Source organism: Eschrichtius robustus, chromosome 8 (assembly GCF_028021215.1).
Source record: "Eschrichtius robustus isolate mEscRob2 chromosome 8, mEscRob2.pri, whole genome shotgun sequence".
Lineage (NCBI taxonomy): Eukaryota > Metazoa > Chordata > Mammalia > Artiodactyla > Eschrichtiidae > Eschrichtius > Eschrichtius robustus.
This window is the reverse complement of record NC_090831.1, coordinates 75,119,449-75,134,718: the sequence shown is the minus strand read 5'-3', so window position 1 is coordinate 75,134,718 and position 15,270 is coordinate 75,119,449. Positions and strand designations below refer to the sequence as shown.

General features: G+C 39.5%; 1 protein-coding gene across 4 annotated transcripts in view; it reads left to right on the top strand.

Annotated features, from left to right (window-relative positions):
* The window catches only part of CDK14 (cyclin dependent kinase 14), a 567,195-nt gene that overhangs the window by 30,515 nt on the left and 521,410 nt on the right, over nucleotides 1-15,270 (top strand). The window lies entirely within an intron of this gene.

Sequence of the window (15,270 nt, the reverse complement as noted above, 5' to 3'; positions counted from 1 at the left end):
TCAGGTGGTTAGTAGCCATATGTGACTAGCAGCTACCCTATTGGTTAGCAGAGATCTATACTTAAACTCTTCTTTTGTCTTGAAAAAGCACTGCACTGTACTGGCAATTATTTTTCCAACCAAGTGGCTTAGAAAAGAGGCATGAGTCTGTGCCTCATGTCTTTGCCAGTAATTAACATGTATCTAGAGAGATTTTCTTTGTTAGAAAAACCAGTTGTGGGATAAAATATCCTAAGACATGAATTAAAATGTAGCGTGTGTCAACCTACCTAAACAGCTGGTTGACTTGTTGACGGCTAGTGATAAAAATTGCTTTTGTCTTATGGCAAGACTTAGCAATCCTAACAAGACTCAGCATTTAGCACACTCCCCGGATGCGGTCTCTTGCACAGAAGCTGGGGAACTCTGTTTCATGCTACTGAAGTCTACTGCAAAGCTGTGAATGTTGTTTGTGATTGACCATGCCCCCCACTACTTTTCAAGGTCATCAGATTTAAAAGGTGAAAGATGTTTGATCCTTAGGATGCCAGCTCATCTGCCTTATATTTCATCCTGTGCCCTCATTTTTCCAGGATCCTTCAGTTACCTTCTTTGAGAAAAATGGTTCTTGAGTGTTAAAGATCATTTTTGAATCTTCCATGTAGATGGGTATGGCTGATTTTCAGCCATTGCAGGGGCAGTATCTATTCTAGGACAGTGTTTCTCAAACTTTAATGTGGATGTGAATCACCTGGGGGTCTTGTTAACAGATTTTGATGCAGTAGGGCTGAGGTGGGGCCTGAGGTTTTGCGTTTCTCAAAAATTTTCTGGCGATGCTGATGTTGCTGGTCCACAGACCACACTTGGAGCAGCAAGGATTTTGTGCTCTGGTCACAAAATGCCAATCTTTGATAAGTTTTTATTAGCCTGCAACAAAAAGAGAAAAATAATAATGTAGTGAGTGAGGCTTTCCACTACACTAAAAGTGTTCCTGTTTTATCCACTTTTTTAAAATTCAGAAATAATTTTCCTGCCTTCTTGTTACCACAGTGATTGTAAATGGTAGTTCTTATTTTTTAAAAAAATGATCTTTCATGGCAAAATCAAAAAGCTGACAACCCTATTTATGTCTCCAAGTTAATAGAATACTTCCACTGATCCACAAACTTCTAAAGTCAGATGCCACCCCACCGTCTAAATTATTAGTTTATTAATTTTCTTTCATAGTACTTAGAATGTTTTGTATTGACATAATTACTTGGGTTTTTAAAAAAAATAAAATTAATTAATTAATTAATTAATTTTATTTTTGGCTGCATTGGGCCTTCGTTGCTGTGCGCGGGCTTTCTCTAGCTGTGGCGAGCGGGGGCTACTCTTTGTTGCCGTGCGCGGGGTTCTCATTGTGGTGGCTTCTCTTGTTGCGGAGCATGGGCTCTAGGCTTGTGGGCTTCAGTAATTGTGGCACACGGGCTCAGTAGTTGTGGCTCATGGGCTCTAGAACACAGGCTTAGTAGTTGTGGTGCATGGGCTTAGTTGCTCCGCGGCATGTGGGATCTTCCTGGACCAGGGCTCGAACCCGTGTCCCCTGCATTGGCAGGTGGATTCTTAACCACTGCGCCACCAGGGAAGCCCTTGGATGTTGTTTAATGTCACTTTCTCCACTATGCTCTAAGCTCTGTTCTTTTTACCACTTTGACCCTAGTGCCTCGCACTGGATCTGGTGCCTGTTAGTCCCCAGCCAGTACTTTTCGAACAGCTTTATTCACTGGGTCTCAGTGGGAGGGGTACTGCTTCCTCAAGTAGTGTTTTGGAAATTGGTGAGAACTGACTTCAGTTGTCCAAAAGAATGGAGTGCGCTATTGGTGTTTGGTGTGTGGAGGACCAGAGGTGCTAGACATTCTGTAGTATACAGAACAATACCAAACAAGTGAAAGCTTATCCTGTGCATCCTGCAAAATCTTAGAATATCCCTATTGGAGGTTCGGTTGGTGAAATATCTGTCTATAATTATCTGAGCCAAAAACCTAACCCCATTTAACATACAAAAAATTTTTTTGACCCAGTTTTAATGTATTCTGAAATTTTCAGAAATGTAACTGCTGAATACTTCAAAAGTTGTACTTTGATTTATTGGTAACTTTTCAAAGACATGTCCACCATTTTGGCAAATCCCTTCACCTGTAGGAGTGCTGCTTGTGGTGTTTGAATTGTACCAGTACACATTGTGGGCAATATAATGATTATGAATACACTCTCCCCCCACACACACTTTGCCTTTATTTTAAGATATCCAATAAAAAGTGTTGAACAGTCCGGTGAATGAATTTTACTTCTTTTAAATTCAAATTTACTCATTAAAGATAGTTGCAAGCATCTTACATCATTAAATCATTTAGTGTAGCCATGCCTATTTGCATCTTAAAATATGTATGCACATAATTTACACATATGAAAGATGGTAAAAACTACTCCTCTTTATTTGCCTTTATACTACAGTTTTCTCTCTTTCTCTGTGTGTACTGTGTCTATGGATTCCAAAGGTTGCTCTCAAAAGGTGGCTCTGGTCTGGTAGGGTCAAAAATCCCTGTTCTTATGGGAACATCATGGAATCAAGGATTCTTACATTCTGGCTTTGGCTTATTTCTCCAAGCTGCTCATTTAACATCTCTGAATTCACTAGATGCTCTGCATCATACAAATTGTGGTATATGATTTGTGAATGACTGAACATGTGGTAAAATGCCCTAGCTTACTTGGTGACTTCTTGCCTGGAGCTCCTCAGAAAGGCAGAGTGCCCACCTGAGACCCACTGTTTTGCTTCCCTTGTGTTTTTTGTTTGGGAAGACAGACCATCTTGGAGAAAGGGATTAGCAAAATGCTGAGGTGTGAAGGGGTGGAGAGTGCTGGTAGTGGTGGTAGGGAGGCAGTTTTATGAATTAAATTTCAAGTATGTCAAGTGAATAAAAGTAGAATATGTTTTAGCTTTCCAGGAAGAATTTAAGATTCTTAGACCAGGGTCCACTGTTGTAAGAATTTTTGACAAGTATACGTTTGTCTACTCCAGAGTGATTAACAATGGAATCCGTGAAGACTCGTGGTCTGGGGAAGCTTGTGTGTCTTGCTCAGTGGTTGGCTTGCGTGGGCCACCGGGCACAAAGGCCAAAGTGGGGGAGGGGAGGAGTACACACAATACACTTGGTGCCAGGAAGGGCTTCTGGGACTGAGTTGGAGAAAGATGGCAGCAGGTTCCACAGCAGAAAACCCCTTTAAGCACAGATAGTTCGAGTAGGCTTAGATCTGGCTAGAATGTTGCTCATTAATTGGAACTAGAAAGATATAGGAGGCTCAAGGATGATTGGCACTGGAAAAAGTTCATTGAAGGTGAATCCACTAAAAATGAAGAACAACATTTCATGATTACTATGCATATAAGGCTTGATTGGGATTTCGTCTTTTAGAAAATTAACTGATAATCTTAAGAATAAGTTCATTCTAGTTTTTATTTGCAACTAATTAGAAAAAATGTGCTAATAATTAGAAAAAAAAGAGATGAATTAAGGTTTTTGGGAATAATCATTTCTGAAATTGTATAACACATATGCTATCTTTTGTTTACGTACAATCATAAAGAGGGTCCCATTTATTTATTTATATTTTTCCAGGGGATTAAAAAATTGATAATGGGAATTCCATGGCGGTCCACTGGTTAGGACTCCGAGCTTCCACCGGCAGGGGCCCGGGTTCGATCCCTGGTCGGGGAACTAAGATCCTGCAAGCCACGTGGTGTGGCCCAAAAAAAAAAAGTTGATAATCATTTCATTCCCTTTTAAAGCATCTGTAAACTTGTAGATTTAAAAATCTTTGTTAATTATAAAGAGGATCTCGAGATCCTCATTTTCTGTGGTCTTGTGTGTGACAAGCAGTTTTCCAAAGTTACTTTAATTAATCTCATGAAAGATTGTCTATTTGGCAAGATTTGTATTGATTTGTTTGAATTTTTGTGTCGCTGCAGGAAAGGTGGATGGGGAGGAATATGACCGTGGAACTGATTTTATAAGTCATCCGTTCCCCAGAGGGTAGTTCTGAATTATGATGACCTAAGTTTGGGGATGGATATTTGGATCACACATCCCCTTATAATCCTCAGATTCTTTGTGTATTTCATGTTGCCAGTTAGGTGATAGACTCAAGGGCTGAAGTGTGTTTGTCTTGCGTATGTTTATAATAGAGTATTATGCAAGGAGAGTTATTAATAAATACTTGTTGAATGGAATTGTTTTGAATTAAATTGTTAAATTCCAATCATGAATTTATATTCTTCTTTGACTTCATATTTGCAGTTTCTCTCAGTTGCCCAAGGTTGCCATGATAAAGTTCAGCCTAACATCTTTTTTGTGTTACACTTTATAAGGTAACATTTTCATCTAAAATTTGGATCATAACTGTTAAATGTTTGCCTCAAAGAGAACAGTTTGTTCTTTGAAATTAATAATAGTTAAAAAAAAAACCCCACACACTGGATAGCATCTGTGCAGGGATCTTTCCCCTCAGTATTATAAGCAATTATGAATCATGACCAACGAGAGGCCTTGTAAATTATGAATATTCTGAAAACAATTAGGCATATTCTCCTGCTGCAAAGATAACACCAGAGTTAATGGAAGCGCCATATGCCTGGGGGAGATGTCATCAAGACAAACGTGTAGTTTGTCAAAGTGACGTTTAGACGAGTGTAAGCAATATTAATCCACTCATAAGCTCTTGTCAAGCTTAAGCCTGATTTTAAAAGTAGCTATTTTAGGCTTATTATATGTTGCTGTCTAGTGTAGCAACTGATTTGAAGCCATCAAATTTTAGAGTAAAAGATAGAAAATTACATAAAATTAATCAGCATTTGGATCTTTTCTTACCAACTGCTTAACGCAAACCTTCTTGATTATTTGAATTATCTTGACTGCTTTGACCCATCGTATTTTATTAAGAAATACTGGAGAAAGGAAGCTGCGTTCTCCACCTAAGGTACCACTTCTGTCCTGTATAGAAAGAGATGTTAGCAAAGAGACACTTTGTGTAATATAATAAGTATTTATTATGCATAATCATCCGAAGGAGCACAAGACCCTCTGATTGCAGCTGTCTCCCAACTGGGTAACATGTACACTTACGAAAAGACTTTCCAAGAGGTATGTAGGCCTGGATAAAACTATCCAGGGAATCTCTTTCCAGATCCTTAACTTCTGATGTATTCTTTCGGGAAACTCCTCTCCCTGAAAACACACCCATGGTCTGGGCATGATGCAGAATCTTTTTTCCCACCTTTTCTTCTACTATAGCCTTCTCCTGTTTTACAAAAAGCACTCTCCTCCATCTCTAATCTTACTATTGGCATATTGATCTAAGATTTTCAAAGCCCTGATCATCAAACAAAGGACCAGTTCATAGTTTTGATGTCAGGTGAATCTTAATGCCTCTTAATTTTCCCCAACCCCATTCACCTTATTAAACCATGCATTACCAATGAAATTTATTCCTTATACTTAATAATTATTTATCATGGTAAATATTATGCTTACTGTGTCCTATTAATAATTATACAATAATTATTAGTAATTATAATAAAAACACAAAAAATATAAAAATAATTGAATCCAGAAGAAAAACATTAAAGCTTAGAGTTTTGTGGTCACAGGAGATCAAAGGCATTTAAAAATTTTAATGTATGTATGAAACTCTTTGTTGCAGTGAAGTACAATAGAGAATTAATAAATCAGAAGACTTTCAAGCATAAATATGTTAGGATGAAATTCTGAGGGAAAAGAGGAATGAAATATCGTTTCAAAGAGAAAAGGGTATGATGTAAATTTTCCTAGTCCTTATTCATGTATGTTTTATATGGATTATGGTGGGAATGAAATCTCCATGATATTTAGGCAGCCCAGAGAATGGGAGAAAGTTTTTGCACATCATATGTCTGATAAGGGGCGAGTATCCAGAATATATAAAGAACTATTACAACTCAATGATAAAAAGACAAATAATCGTATTAAAAATTGTCAAAGGATCTGAGTAGACATTTCTCCAAAGGAGATATACAAATGGTCAATAAACATATAAAAAGATGCTCAACATCATTAGCTATCAGAGAATTGCAAGTAAAAATCGCAGTGAGATTCCACCTTACACCTACTCGGGTGACTAGAATAAAAACTACAGATAATTACAAGTGTTGGTGAAGATGTGTGATTCAGCTGCTTTTGAAAACAGTCTGTAGTTCCTCAAATTGTTAAAAATAAAGTTATGGTATGGTCCAGTAATTCCACTCCTCAGTATATACTCAAAAGAAATGGAAACATGTCCACACACAAACATCTATACAAATGTTCACAGCAGCATTGTTCATAATAGCTAAGAAATGAGAACAATCCAAATGTCCGTCAACTGATTGGATAAATAAAAAGTGATATATCTGTACAATGGAATGTTATTTGTTAATAAAAAGAAGTGAAGTACTGATAGATGCTAAAACATGAATGAACTTTGATAACATTATGCTAAAAGAAAGAAGCCAGTCACAGAGGACTACATATTGTATGTTTCCACTTATACAAAATTTCCAAAATAGGTAAACCTGTAGATACAGGAAGTAGATTAATGGTTGCCTAGGGCTGGGTAGGAGAGTGATGGGAGGATTGGGGGCTGACAGCTAGGGAGTGTGGGGTTTGTTTTTGAGGCAATGAAAATGTTCTAAAATTTATTGTGTTGATGTTTGCACAACTTTGTGAATATATTTAGAGTTGTATATTTTAAATTAGTAATTTGTATGGCATGTGAATTATAACTCAATAGAGCTACTTAAACAATAATGTAATAGTTCTATTTTTAAAATGTCAATGGTTGCAGTATGCCAGAAATGACATACTTTGTATCCTTTACATAAATTTATGGTGAACTGTTCCAGATGTAACCTTAGACACTGAAAAGAAAAAGCCCCATATATCTGCAGTCTTAAATTATCAGTTTTTTTGTTGCATAATATTTCATTGAGTTGATGAAGGATACTTTGCTCATTCTCCTCCTATGTAAGGATTTTCTCATATTTTGATATTTTAAATAATGAAAATTTCTGTACGAGTTTTTTTTTTTTTCCCCTGTTGGCTGTTTCCCTTGGATAAAATTCTAGCTGACTGTCAGGAATGAACAGATTGCTGAGACTTTAAATAAGTAGTGCCATGTTATTTTTCTGAAGGGTTGAACAATTTTTAACATTTAAAATAAAATTTTACTGTTTTGTTAAGTACAGTGTCCCCTACCATAGTCAAAGTTGCTTTAAATTGTATTTCTTTGACTAAATAAATTGTTTTTAAACTTGGGTTTGTTTCCTGTGGTTACCTCATGAATGAAGGGCATTTTTATTTTTAAAATTAATTATTTAAAAAAAATTATTCATTTTTGGCTGCGTTGGGTCTTCATTGCTGTGTGCGGGCTTTCTCTAGTTGCGGTGAGCAGGGGCTACTCTTCGTTGCAGTGCGTGGGCTTTCATTGTGGTGGCTTCTCCTGCTGTGGAGTATGGGCTGTATGCACGCAGGCTTCAGTAGTTGTGGCACGTGGGCTCAGTAGTTGTGGCCCACGGGCTTAGTTGCTCTGCGGCATGTGGTATCTTCCCGGACCAGGGATCGAACCTGTGTCCCCTGCATTGACAGGCAGATTCTTAACCACTGCGCCACCAGAGAGGTCCCTAAAATTAATTCTATTTATTTATTTATTTGGCCACACGGCACAGCATGTGGGATCTTAGTTCCCCACCAGGGATTGAACCCACGCCCCCTGCATTGGAAGCGCGGAGTCTTTACCACTGGATTGCCTGGGAAGTCCCAGATGGGCATTTTTATTTATTCAATGAACATTTACTGAATACCCACTCTCTGTCAGGCCTTGTGCCAGATACTGGAGATACAAAGATGAGAAAGACTTATTTAGCCCGTGCACTCAAAAAAATTCCACATCTCATGAGGAGATAATTAATTACAGTAGGTAAAATGAGTGCTTCAATTAAAGTATAAAAATGTGTTTGAGGAGGAACCTGGGGGATGTGGCCAGTATAGGAGCGAGGTTATATATATGTGCAGCTTGAAAGATGAATCAGTCTTTGCCTGGAGGAAGGATGAGGGGCAAAAGGGAGGGCATCCTAAGGAGAGTGTGAATTATAGACACAGCCATCAAACACTGTGATGCCGACAAGGAGTTCCCAGAGGTTCCCTCTGGCTGAAGAGTTGTTGGCTCCTTGGTGTTTCCTATTTGTTCATTAGTACATGCAGTTGTTTTTGTTTTTAATATGCTTCCATTCTTTGTATTCCTTTCAAATGTTAATATTAGTGTTAGTTATTGTCACGCTTAAGACAAACATTTTATTTTAGTCTGTTCTTTGACTTTTAATTTTAGTTGCTTTTCATTTTTACATTCTCATCACATAGGATTATGATTACTTGATTTGATGTGCACCATGTGGAAATTTCTTAATTCATAAAATTATGGATTTGGCTGATCCAGCAGCTACAACAGCAGCAAAATCTTGTTTCTGAAAGTGGTTTCCCCACTAGGTGATGAGGAGAGTTGTAAAATGTATGTGGAGCCCATGTTTCCCACACCCAACTCTTTCCATGTCTGATCCCTTAATGATAAACAGCCTGATATTCTTCTTTTTTAAAAAAAAATTTAATTTTATTGGTGTGTAGTTGATTTAATGTACAACTGAATCACTTTGCTGTACAGCCTGATATTCTTCTGATGGCTGAGTCAGGAAGCCAGAGGATACTTTCTCTCTCTCTCTCTTTTTTCTTCTGTCTTCTCAAGGTCGAGTGGCTTCATTTATTTGACCCAGAGAGTCAAACCAACAACCTTACTCTCTATGGGTCTGTGGCAACAGTAAAGGGACAAACTTGTTCACGTCTCAACAGCCTGAGATGTTTATTCTTTCAACAATGTAGTAGATACTAAGGAGTGAAAGAATAGAAATCAAATGGAAGGGGAATTGCTATGGATTGAATTGTGTCCTCCCTAAATTCCTAAACTGAAGCCTACCTCCAATGTGACTGTATTTGGAGATGGAGCCTTTATGGAAGTAATTAAGGTTAAATGAGGGCATAAGGGTAGGCCTTAATCTTGTAGGATTGGTGTCCTTATAGAGACACCAGAGAGCTTGTTCTCTCTACCATGTGAGGACACAGTGAGAAGGTACAAGCCAGGAAGGGAGCCCTCACCAGAAACTGAACCCTGCCGGATCTTGGTCTTGGACTTTCCAGCCTCCAGAACTCTGAGACAATAAATTTCTGTTGTTTAGGCCACCCAGTCTTTGGTATTTTCTCATGGCAGTCCAAGCAGCCTAAAACAGGAATGATGATAATAGTCAAAACAATTATTGATTGATTAATATATTTTAGTTTTTGATTTCCTTACAGCAAAGTATGAGTTAAGTCATATCTTTATTTCCATTTTACAGGTGGGGAATCTGATGACTAAATAACTTGTCTCAGGTCTCAGTGCTGGGAAGGGAATCTGTGGATCCCTGTTGAGCTTATGTCCAATTTGAGGAAACAGCTCTATAATTCATTTATATATGTTAAGGGGAAAAAAGACCCAACAATAACCACACATAGATTACAAAGTGTTTCCTGTTCAAATCTTGGGAAACTTACCTCCTCTGCTTGATGGATGCATATTTAATGTTCAAATTTCTGAGAAATTCTTCAGTGAGGAAACTGGTTTTAACCTTACCCTCATGTCTCTTAGATCACTTCCTAGGGGCACCCCCAGTGACTCAATGTGTAGGAACATTCTATGGGCACCCATTTGAGCAGTGCAGCCCAGAGTGGTCATCAGATTCCTGCAGTGGTCACCAAAGGCCTGTTTAATTTCTAATGTACCTAAATGATGATCATGGACACATTACAACTTACTGAATTTAAACATATAATGAGACTAAAAGTTCATGTTACTTTGAAAAATTCAGTTGAATTTAGCTTTTATTTTTGCATAAAGATTAGGCAAAACCCACAAGGTACATAGTTATGAACTTTCGAGATCTTAATTCTAAGAAAAGAAAGTAGATACCTTTATAAAAATAAGCTCCTTTGATTTTAGTGAGCACCTGCATGGGCTAGGCATTTTGTAGGAAAGGATGAGGGTCCCGATCTTACGGAATTTACATTGTACAGAGATGTGGTGATTAGGGGTTACATGTGTCCTTTTTAACATGTTTATATACATATCGACAAATTATTATAGTTGGAAGGTTCTCTACTTATTATGACTTTGGGCACTTGGCCTTTTCTGGATAAATAAGTCTTCAGTTCAGGGATTAGTGTTTTGATTATAGAAACTAACTTTGGGCCTATGCTTGGTTGACAGTTTATCATCTACAACTAAAACTTATTTCTAATTATTAAAAGAATGATTTTTCTTTAAACCTTAAAATGATTAAAAATCTCCAGAGAGACTGGTTAAAACTGGTTCTACACCTTTCCCCCCTCTTTTTCTGTAACTCAAAAGGAGATTTTAAAATTCTAGACATTTGTCAGGTTTGAATTGAGAAAGAATCTGAACATCTGGGTGAAGGCCTTGGTAAAGTTGTTTTTGAGAGGGTTCAGTCTAGTCTCATGATAGCATTGCTTAAATAAGTTTTTAGGAAACTCTGGGTATTTTCCTCCTTTTTAAATAGGTCATAACATAGGTCATATTTGATAACATTTAAATGAATGTTTTTATTTTTTTAATTATTATTTTTTTAAATGAATGTTTTTAGACAGTTACAGTTTATTTGTCACGAGATGACCAAAAGTGCCTCACCTGTTAGCAAATACAAGCCCATTCTAAGACACGAAGGTCTCATCTTTTACGTATTGACCCAAAAAGAAAAAGAATGTTCTTTTTGAATGCAGTTTCCCTTCTGTGTCACACACCCTGAGAATAATTAACCGCCAGTTACTAGACTTCTTTTAAGCGGATCACTGATCTGGGAAGTGCTCACTGAGTCTCAGGAAGGGTTTGGTCAATGGAGAAGAAAATCATGGCTGACATTTATTGGTAGAGGCAGTCGGCGGGGGCAGCCAGCTTTTTAACAGCAGTTGTGTGCTCTGGATGACTCCCACCAGCCAGTAAAATGAATGCTGTCTCCTTTTTATTTCTTTCACCTTGCCACTCTTTGCCTAAACATTCAAAGAAAGGCAATTTTATCACATTTCATGATTTACAAAGCTTAGGGCAGGAAGATGTTCATCTCATGGATCCCTCCAGTCATTGAGTTAGTGGTTTGCATTCTGATGGCCAGAGAGCTCTCATTCCCCAATTAGTGAGAGGCACGCTGACAGTGCGAAGGACCTTTCTTCTCTGAGATGATTTTTAACGGTTGAATGTGCATGTGAGTGTCTTAAGCCCAAAGCCAGACCCTGGCTACTTTGATGGACTGCCTTTTAAATTACTTGGAAAGTAGCTATAACTTAACCCTGTATTTTTTTCTCTTGTTCTTATTTTCTGCATTAAGCTTCCCCCCCCCCACTTTAAAGAAATTAAAAATAGAGTGTACTCATGCAGTACAAATGAGCATACAGCAAAGAGGTTTCCTTCTCCCAAGTCCCTAGTACCCCTTCCTAGTGGCAACTATGAACGGCATTTTAAAAACTCCTTGCAGAAGTTTTATCCTAAGAAGTATCTTGTTTTTCTTTCTAACAATATATCTTGAGAATGTTTCATATCAGCCCATATATAGATACAACTCATTCTGTTCATAGGTTGCATGCTATTCATTGCATAGTTGCACTAAAATTTATTTACCCATTTTTAAAGTTGGTGACCATTTACGTCATTTATAGGATTTTGTCCTTACACACAGGAGAATAGATAATTTCAACTGAAAGTGCTGACTCACTCAGGCTAAGGGGAATTAAAATTTTAATATTGCCCAGATTGCCTTTCAAAGAGCTTGCACTGATTCACCCCCCCACCCCATGTCTGTTTCTCTACGCTTTGCCCTGATGTCTTTTCTGAAACTTGCGGATTTTTCCAATCTGGCACATGTAAATTAATGCTTTACTAGTTCTTTTACATTTGCATTACTTTAATTATTAGTTAGTCTGAGCATCTTTTTTTTTTAAGTTTATAAGCCATTTTAATTCTTTTGTTTTTTTTTCCTGTGAACTCCAGGCTACTTTCAGTACTTAGTTATACCTGATGAGAATTACTGCACAGTTTTGGGAGACACACCCAGAGACTTGTGTCTTAGAACCTTCTTAGTGTGATTAGAAACCTGCCGGTCATCTAGTCCCACCTTCCAGTTGGTATAGGAAGTACTTTATAACCTTTGATCATCTGGTTGAATGCTTCCAATATTAAAGGGGCTTAAAACCTCATGGTCATCTAATTCCTCTGTTGGCTTAGTTGACAGAAAATTCAAGATATGTTAAAAGAGTAGTGTAGAGGGTGGGAGCAGCTGGACTCTTTAAATAAACCACATTAATGAAACTAGAAGATGCTTTCAGGCCCAATCAGGGGACCAGGAGCAATGCATGTGAAGCGAATCTTGTCCAGTTGACTAAGGAATGAGAGAATATGACTAAGGAGAGCTCTTCTTTTAAAAATTTTTATTTATTTATTATTATTATTATTTTTTGGCTGCGTTGGGTCTTCGTTGCTGCGCGCGGGCTTTCTCTAGTTTCGGCAAGCGAGGGCTACTCTTCATTGCGGTGCCCAGCCTTCTCACCGCGGTGGCTTCTCTTGTGGCACAGCATGGGCTGTAGGCACATGGGCTTCAGTAGTTGCAGCACGTGGGCTCAGTAGTTGTGGCTCGCGGGCTCTATAGTGCAGGCACACTAGTTGTGGCACACAGGCTTAGTTGCTCCATGGCATATGGGATCTTCCTGGACCAGGGGTCGAACCTGTGTCCCTTGCATTGGCCGGCAGATCCTTTTTTTTTTAAATTTTATTTATTTTTTGGCTGCGTTGGGTCTTCATTGCTGTATGTGGGCTTTCTCTAGTTGTGGCGAGTGGGGGCTACTCTTCGTTGTGGTGCACGGGCTTCTCATTGCGGTGGCTTCTCTTGTTGTGGAGCACGGGCTCTAGGCGCATGGGCTTCAGTAGTTGCAGCATGTGGGCTCAGTAGTTGCAGCTCGTGAGCTCAGTAGTTGTGGCTCGTGAGCTCAGTAGTTGTGGTGCATGGGCTTAGTTGCTCTGTGGCATGTGGGATCTTCCCAGACCAGAGCTTGAACCCGTGTCCCCTGCATTGGCAGGCGGATTCTTAGCCACTGCACCACCAGGGAAGTCCCAAGGAGGGCTCTTTGAGAGTATGTTAGTCATCTATTGCTCCATAATAGGTTGCCTCTGATCTTTTTTTTTTTTTTTTTTTTTAGAAATTCACGTTCTTTTATTTATTTATTTATTATTTATGACTGTGTTGAGTCTTCTTTTCTGTGCGAGGGCTTTCTCTAGTTGCGGCAAGTGGGGACCACTCTTCATCGCGGTGCGCGGGCCTCTCACCATCGCGGCCTCTCTTGTTGCGGAGCACAGGCTCCAGATGCGCAGGCTCAGTAATTGTGGCTCACGGGCCCAGTTGCTCCGTGGCATGTGGGATCCTCCCAGACCAGGGCTTGAACCCGTGTCCCCTGCATTGGCAGGCAGATTCTCAACCACTGCGCCACCAGGGAAGCCCCTGCCTCTGATCTTAATGCCTTCAAACAACAATAAACATCTGTTATCTCACAGAGTTTCTGGGGGTCAGGAATTTGCAATCAACCTAGCTGGGTGGTGCTGGCTCTGGGTGTTTCAGAGGTTGTAGTCAAGCTGTTGGAACTGTAGTCATCTGAAGGCTCGATTGGGCCTGGAGGGTGTGCTTGTACCATGGCTGCTGGCAGAAAGCCTCAGTTCCTTGCCACTTAAATGTCTCTGTAGAGCTACAGAGAAGGTTCTCACATTCTGGTGGCTGGCTTCTTCCAGAGTGAGTAATCAGAGAGAAGAATGCAAGATGGAAGCTACAGCATCTTCTGACTCGGTGGGAATCACACATGGTTGTTTCTGTAATATCCTTGTGGTTACACAGGTCAGCCCTATTTAGTATGGCAGGGGCCTCCGCAAGTGTGAGCTCTAGGAGACCGGGGTCACTGGAAGCTTTCTCGGAGAGTGACTACTCACCTGCTGGGCCCCAAAGATTCACATCTCTCTAACCTGCAAAGCAAATACACTCGTTCCTCTCAGGGCCCCCAAATCTCATCCCGATACAGAGGCCAACTCTTTGTGTAGGAGAATTAGGAGACATGCATTTAAACAGATTTTGGAAATGCTAGGAGTCTATTAAGAATTTTCCTTTGTTGGAAGAAATTGTTTTATTTGGCCAGTGTTCTCAATTATAAGTCTTTCTTTATGCTCTATCCTATGAAATTTCTGTCCCAAATAGATAGGAAATATTTACAGTCCTGACAGAGGAAAGGAGTTTTAGTGAAATATTTCAGCTGATTTTTAGTCAGAAAAGCTTCATGACATTCACTGGTTCTCAAGGTTAGGTTCCTAGAAAACCAATATTGGAGAGTTTTCAGTCGAGGAACTTGAAACCTAATAGGGAAAATGTGGATATCAAACTGTGCCGGCTGTTTATTTGTGGTTTCAGCTTCAAGCCCACCATTTTCTGCTTTGTTCTGTGAGGCTGGGGCTGGGGCTCTGCGAAATCCATCTCCCAGATTCCCTTGCCAGCTAGATTCCTGTTGGTTTCTGGCAGTAGGAGGCACTGGCAGAAGACTGAAATGTAGGAGCAAGGGGAAGAAAGGGCTTTGCTGTTTTCAGCTCCTGTCAGCGTTTCTCCTGTGGTCGCTACAGCTCTAGTCTGTAGTTTATTTAGGAATTTTTGGCGTCAAGTCTGCCATGGCGCCAACCAAGGTCCAAGTATCAATTATACTGTATGTGTCCTGTTCTCCCCACCCTGCTTTGAGTCCTGTTATCAGTCCCTCCTTTGAGCACCCACGTCCTGGTAACCCCACATCTTCCCTTTTGTTTCTTCAGCCCTAAGGTTGTGGCTGCTTCTTGCAGTGACTAATAGCATGGTTATCTCTGTGTCCCCTTTTTACTTTTTTAGTCTCTCAATACCCATGTAATTTCTTCTGTTAACTCTCCGACCTCTAAAATACCTAATGTTTCGGCATTCTCACTGACTGAAACAGTCACTCGGGTTGCTAGCTATGTCCTCCCTCACAGTTGTGATCTGTTTGTAGTTATTTTCTTTCTTGCGAGGTCAGAGCTGGAGGCCACTGTTTTTCT